Genomic DNA, 7780 nt, shown 5'->3' on the forward strand with positions numbered 1-7780 from the left:
CTTTAATAAATTTCTCGAAGATGGGTAGCAGCATCTTCTGCGTACTATATGTACATACTTTATGTAATACTTATTCAATACCATACTGCGATTACTAATCCGCATACCAGGTGTGACAATTATGGTGTATTCCACCATAGATATCTTTTGGAGCAAGCCTGTGTCTTGCAGTGGGTTTCTATGGTCTGAAACGAAGATAGTTTCATAGGGGTTTATGTGAGAAGAACCATCTCTTATATAAAAAACGTACCCATAAGACTCGAAATATGAGCGCAATTACGCGTGGTTAAACCCTTAGGGACTCGATCAAAAAAATGTATTACATTTGATCAGGTAATCAGCAAATGATAAACCAGAAATAAAAGATAACTAATTATAAACTTACGTTGCAACAATTTCTCTTCCGTTATTTTACTTATATCGTTCTCTGGCAACATTAATTGGTTTATGGTTAGATTCTATATTGACGTTTTACTTGGGGAGGAAAACATAAAAGTTGCTTTAATATAGCTTTTCATTCGCCTATATAGCATGTTTATAGCAAAAAAAATTGGACATTTGGAAGTTTCAGCTTCCATTGCCAGATTTTAAAACATGTCAAAGAGTTTTTATGTGCAACATTGTAAATGTTCTGTCGCCTGTTTTTCTCTGGTCTGAGACATTCCATCAGAACAGGTGATGGATTCAACTTAACTTCAATATGAGATGTAATTCATCGTAACTTGCATAAAAAATTTAAAATTTTAATTTGTTCATAGAACCCCCAGGCCTGCACTTAAACCATACTAAAACCAAGTCTACATTCTAGTATTTAGCACGGTCTGAGTGCAGGCCTTGACGTAAACGCCTTAATTATGATAAATATTTGTGCCGCGATTAGTGATATAACGCAAATTGTAATAATATACGAAGCCTAGATTACTACTAAACTATTTTAAGGCTATTACAAATTATCCAACGCTATTACTTAGCTAACTTTAACACGCAGTCGAAGAGGCTGTGTATAATCTGTGAATCATGCGTTAACGCATACTCACGATCTGAATCATCAGATGACCACAAAAACATTTCCTGTAATTGTATTCATTTCGTTTAGGCAGAAAGACCTGGGAGCAAGGCGAGTGTTATAACATTGAAAATAAAGTGCCATCTTCGTCATTTCAGCCGAAGGACGTCAACTGCTTTATATAGGCTTCTACAATAGATTTAAAATTGAAAGGCCTGCATCCAGTGTCTTTCGATGACCTTAAAATGATTGTTTATCTTCGTGCTCTTATGTTTGTTCTTAGTGGTAGTTCTAAATCAAGACAGAAGATGACATTTATAAAGGATTCTCGTAAGCTATGTTGATAGCGATGTCCTACCATCATTCCAAGACATCTAATGCTAGGCATAGTCCTACCCCATAGATTTCAAAAAGGAAAAGTTGGAAGTGGCCTGTATTTAGCCTCTTTCAACGATCCTAACAAGGTTCTCTGCGCCCTTTGTAGACCGACGTCTATCCTCTATAAAAAGCTTTGAAGATGTAGTTAAAAAAATGATTTATCATAATTTATGGCCGGAAATTTTATAACGTAGAATAAGTTAGAAGCTAATCGTAATTTGGCATAAAAACACATTTATCTATCTAAATATAACATCTTGAGATGTTTTGACGCATCATTGGCACTGAAACTCATTTCACCATTTAATGGTACAAAGAAAATAATTGCCAATCACTCACAAGCATAGTGTTGAGTAGTCTCAAATGTTCCTGCGCAGAATGTATGAGCTGTATATTGAACAGAGATATGGACACGCCTCACAACAGCCTCAATTAACGTAAGATAGTCTTAGAGGATGAAAAAGGTATAAAGCCTATAATGAAAGGTCTACAGAGTAATTGGTTATAGGAGTAAAAGCTTTAAAAAAGATAATATCTAGCTTATTTACTATCAATTAATATATAATAAATCTTATCAAAAAATTAACGTTTTTAGAAATAATTACGTAATGTCTATATATAATATAACAAGATAAAGTTTTCATAATTCGGAATGCTAATTATTGTTAACTATCTCTTCCTGGACAGTCGTACAGCCAGAAGTAATTACCCTGTCGAATTTTAATAAAAATACAAGTTAATTAAACATATAACAGAATCATCACTTTATATCAGTATAAAGTGATCACTCTAGAATGGATGCAGCTGTATAAAGCTTTTACACTTTTAACTAATCAACTTCAATATATGATCTTATCCGTCCGCTATTTACTTATGAAAAAGATATAAAGAACGTATGCATAAATATGAAGGTGTACAGGAAGTCGTTGTCTACTGAACTTTTAGCTGAACAAACAACACAATGGCGTGGTTATTGTCTGTAATATAGTAATATTTTTAGAAGAGATCGATACAGTGGTGCAGAAACATAGTATTCATATTATAATCTAGCGAAAGAAGCGACGCTATCTAGTTATCGATCAGGTTCTGGCTTGCTATACGTTGAAAGTTCCAACGATGTTACACTCGATGAGAAACGAACGTGGGAAGAGCTCGAGAAGTATTTGTTATTGAATTCATGCATATCGCCAACGTCAGCGCCGGCATTATTGTTAATTTGTGTGTCAGCATAGATCTGAATTGATATCGACAGTATGAATTTTTTTAATTCTCTAAATTTTAATAAAAACTTGTAGGTTATGTGAACGCTATTTTAATTTTTTACAAGAACGAAATTCTACTAATTTATTAAAATAATCACCTAATTTTTTAATTAATTGTATTGATAGCTAGTGTGCCAGAAATAATACAATAGGAGCACAATATCAATTAAACTACTTTCAAATTGTGCAAAGCAATAACGTCGATTTACAAAAACATCATGGTCTTAGGAGATGCGATATGACTTTTTACATTTAGTCAAAATTACATTTCTTGTGACTTTCATTCGTACGTTCGGTTCGCGCCTCCATTTTTTAGACATTAAAAGGGTTATGTCTAACTCCGACTTGCCTATACCCCATGGCCTTCTGACACCGTTTGTCAAAACTACGAAAACACTTCCAAAAACGAACGTAGTTTCAATGGCGGAGGCCTAATGCCTTATCGTTTTAGGGTAGAGCTAGAACTATCTTCTTATTATCATAAAGAGGCGAGCAGAAAGCTCGCGTGCCACCACTGGTTCACAACATGTGTGGCAGATCACCCAAATCCACCACTAAGGCCTCTATGAGGGCTGAAGATGTTCCTGATATAAACTTATTAAGGATTTTGGCAGCGGATGAGGAACACGGATATTCTTTCTTATTTCCCCCTCGCAGCATTTTCTGGAATGTTACTTTTTGCTATACCAGCACCAACGCCCTAACGAAAGTCGCCGACATAGAGGGATCAATCTTCACTATGACGGTGAGTTTTGGTTGAAGCTGTACACTCCTCGAACGGGTGTTGAGCAGTTCTACGTCTCCCTCCACCAACCGAGTAGATATTGTGTAGTGTTAAAACACACAAGAGGCATAATTTTAGAACATATATAGTAGTTTTTTTATAATTTACAGTCTGACATCTAAGTTCACCGAACCTAAAAAAGTTTAAAAGGCTATATGCGCCCAACACCAATCGACATTAATATTACATAGTTTTGAAAACAAACGTATTAAGTGGGACTAAATTTTACTTTATCAGTAATTGATGGATAAGCAATTTTTGTGGTGAAGCGATGCCATGGTGTTATCTTCCTAATATACCAAGCACCAAAAGAATAGTAAAATATCATAGATTAGTTACTATTTAAGTTCCAACAGGCAAATGTATGTCTATTAATTTAAATGATAGCCCGATTAAAAAAACCTTGGTTCAGATACAATGCCATATGTAATAATATTGGACCGTTTTGGAGTTTTGGCATGGCCTTGATCCAACTTGTGACTCTATTAAACAATGTACTTTTGGCAGAAGGCATGTACTTAATGTTGTGATAAAGGTCAAGTCCCAATTTCATTTTTTTAAGGTCATTTTCTTAAATTTATATGTTACTAGTAGTTCTCCATATTACATTACAGTCATACTACACTAAAGACAGGTGAATTGAATGTTAAATATAAACTAAATTTTGTAGTTTAAATATCACAAGATAATTTACAATGGATTATAACATGAATGATTTGCATTTTTTCTGTATATAATATAAGAAACTTCATTCAAGTTTCTTATACTTGCTTTGAACAAATATCCATCTTTTCATTTACCTTGAATTGCATTGCGATAAATTGCCTCATTAATAAGAGTTATAATCAATCTCCAATAACCTTCAAAAATTTGAGAATTCTCTAAAAGAACACATGTAAGAATTATACATGTAATAATCTAGACATTATTTATTAAAAAATAAATGATGCTAGGATTACACAAGATAAAAAAATGTTATTGCTATAAAGTTAAATTCTTTTCAAACATTATATTGCTTCATATATTATTCTTTTGCTGTTCTGATTTTTTTTAATTAACTTTGTGGTTTCAATATGTGAATCCCTTTGTTGTTCTTAATTTGAATTAATATACTACTTTCAAAGTTTTAACTGGAATTGGTTTTTTTTTTAAATATCACATTTACATTATGTAAGTAGTTTAATAAATATGTTTTAGTGACAACAAAGCACAAAAAACCATTAGTTTTTATCAATTTTCATGTCTTATATATTCATTGAATTCTCAAAAAGTTATACAAGGAAGCTCACAAAGTAATTAGGTTATTAATAATCTTTATGATGCTATAAAGTATATTGTTGCAGCAAAAGCTTACAAAAAAGGTTGAACATAGCATTTTATAAATAACAGATTATAACAGTACTTATCACACACAACTTCAAAGTAATACATCCACTGATGTAGTGGGATATAAAGAAATTTTCTTTTCACAATAACATTTAAAGGGTGTACTACAAGGTGCCAAATAAAAATCACTTTTCATACAAGTTTTTGCCAAATAATAATTTTATGTATGGACAATGATTTACTCCAAAAAATTGTTATTGTATATTTTAGCTTTTGTGTACAAAAATATAAAAATAAGCTTTTCCAGAAACATAAATATAGTTGTATTAAATATATAAAGAAAAACTAATTAACGTACTTAGCTATATTAAAAAAGCCACATATGACATCATCTTGCGGTGCCATCATTTGCAATATTTTAACTGAATTCTTATCAAAGTGTACTAAGAGTTTAGATTATTTCTAATTGGTTTAATAGATACCAAACTAAAAACGGAAATGCAAAATAATGTAAATTAATGTATACTTTCTTAAACATTATTAATGAGTTAAAAATCTTACCTGAAATCTTTTTTCTAGCACGTAGGGGTTCAATAGTTAGCTGCAGTTCGCCGTTAGCACTCCCACTAAGTACCAAAATACGGAACAACTACGAAAGCAATGAAAGACTTTCTCGCTGACAAGCACTCGTTCGATCGACTCTGTAAGGTTAGCACTTTAAATGCGCAATGTTGTGACTATGCGCATTAGTTATTGTTGTGATTGTCATGCGCGGGTTTCATTTCAGTTTTTACTAATAAACGAATTTTTTAAAAGTGTAATATTTATTATTCCAGTTTCATTACCCATTTATAAGTAACGTTCATAAAATAATAAACAGAAATCTTTTTATTTAATTTATGCTTAATAGTAGCGCCATCTAGAGATGAGGAAGATAAATTATTGCACTACGCGCGGTCTTTAATACGTAGTAATATTACTATTAGACAAGAGATGGCGTTGCTTAAAGTTTTGCTTCAATTGAAATTTAAGCTTGTATTAAATTTATACTTTGTTTTAATTTTCATTTAATAACAGAACTTTTAACATGAGAGTACATATAATTCCCATTAGGCCAAGAAATGATACACAACTTGTATACTAAAATAAATACCAAATTATATCATATCATTAATTTTTGAGACACATAACACAACTCCCGAATGTATGTTGAATCTTAAATTGGATAATGCAATATTCATAGCTTAAAAATCAGAAAGAAATGTTTCTAATAATTTTGTTCTGGACGATAAAAAGAACTAGCCATAAATAGTAAATTAACTTTAAAGATTAAAGCCAAATCAAGAAATTGTGTAATAAAAATTGTGTAATTCAGTAGCTTTCGCGACGTGTACGATATATTATCTGTAGCTTCCTTGTGTGTTTGCACATAGACTATATACAGATAGAATTTAGGGAACTGCAGCTAAAATATAGCTCAACTACGAACAGCAGGTCAATTACTGAATGTACGAGTTTATCTTGATTAGCTAATATCAATTATTTAATAAAAAAATGAAAGTCAAGATAATCTGAAAATCGATGATATGTTATGATAAATAAAAAGTCATATACATAAGCATCAAAAACTGATATAAATGGGCAGTGATTAGTGGTGATGCTAAGAATATAAAAAGCTGAGTTCCCTCTAGCGCGCACTAGTTTGCTACGACCACGCGGCTCAATTTTGTAGGAAATATAATATCAAACAAAGATATACACAAAAAATAAGTTACTCTTAAAAAGTACATCTATATATATGAATTTTAAAACTAACTATGATAACAATTACATTATTATGACTTTAGCAGCGCTTTCAATTCTGTAGACTTTGATGTCCTTCTCGCTATTCTTCGCTCTCTTAACGTCTCTCCTCTTGCTTTGGCGTGGTTTGAGTCTTACGTTCGTGGTCGTTCTCAGCGGATCCACTCTGATGATGTCTCCTCAGACTGGTGCGATCTCGGTGCGGGTGTGCCGCAGGGTGGTGTACTGTCACCACTCCTGTTTTCCGTTTTTATAAACACAGTCACCACTGTAATTTTGTCTAACTTCCATCTTTATGCAGACGACTTGCAGATCTATCGGCATTTCAAAATCTCTGATCTTGATGATGCTATTGCTCTTATCAATGCCGATCTGGAGCGGATCTCTACTTGGGCTAAGTCATTCGGACTAGTAGTAAACTCGAAAAAGTCACAGGCTTTGCTTATTGGGAGCGCATATATGTATAAGCGTCTTGGCGCTGTCACTGCTATCCGTCCATTGCTTTACGATGGCGTTATTATACCTTTTAGCAAATCTGCAAAGAATCTAGGGGTAATCATCGATTCCAATTTGTCTTGGCTCCCACACGTCAATGAGGTCAGCAAAAAATTACATTTTTCACTTCACTCGCTCAAATGCCTCCAGAACTTTTTACCTCTGAAAACCAAGATCTCCCTCGTACAGACTCTCCTTTTCCCCATTCTTGACTACGCTGACGCGTGCTGGATGCCACTGAGAAGCTTCTAAACAAACTAGAGCGTCTCCAAAATGTATGTATTAGATTTATTTTCGGTTTACGTAAGTACGATCATATTTCCCAGTTCCGATCGCAACTCAAGTGGCTTCCAATTCGTCACCGCAGGAACGCTCATGTTCTTTCTACTCTCTATAACATCCTATACAATCCCTCTGCTCCTTCTTATCTCCGTAACCTCTTCCACTTCTCCCGGGCCCAGGACAAACCTTGTCGTACGAACGTAAGGACGTCACTGGCCATCCCCACCCATCACTCTGATTTCTTTTCCTATTCCTTCACTGTCCATGCCGCAAGATTATGGAACGCTCTCCCCTACGAAGTACGTGATTGTCCATCATTACCTGTATTTAAAAAGCGAGTCAAAGAGCACTATTTATCGCTAGTTGTCTAGTATATATAATATTTTTAGTTATATATGTTATATATGTATTTATGCTTATATTATGTATATATATTATTTATTA

At 33.4% G+C, this 7780-nt stretch overlaps 1 protein-coding gene across 3 annotated transcripts in view; it reads right to left on the bottom strand.

Moving 5' to 3' along the window:
• Positions 1-5606, bottom strand: part of LOC137919876 (synaptosomal-associated protein 25-like) — a 30417-nt gene extending 24811 nt beyond the window's left edge. For all 3 annotated transcript variants that reach the window (XM_068763093.1, XM_068763094.1, XM_068763095.1), the window contains exon 1: positions 5318-5606. The gene's annotated coding sequence lies outside the window, so the exon portion shown is untranslated. The remainder of the gene's footprint in view (positions 1-5317) is intronic.
• Positions 5607-7780: the final 2174 nt, after the last annotated feature.

The sequence above is a fragment of the Battus philenor genome, unplaced genomic scaffold, assembly GCF_028537555.1.
Source record: "Battus philenor isolate CCGP_79_NKW_IND1 unplaced genomic scaffold, ilBatPhil1.0.hap1 SCAF_17, whole genome shotgun sequence".
Classification (NCBI taxonomy): domain Eukaryota; kingdom Metazoa; phylum Arthropoda; class Insecta; order Lepidoptera; family Papilionidae; genus Battus; species Battus philenor.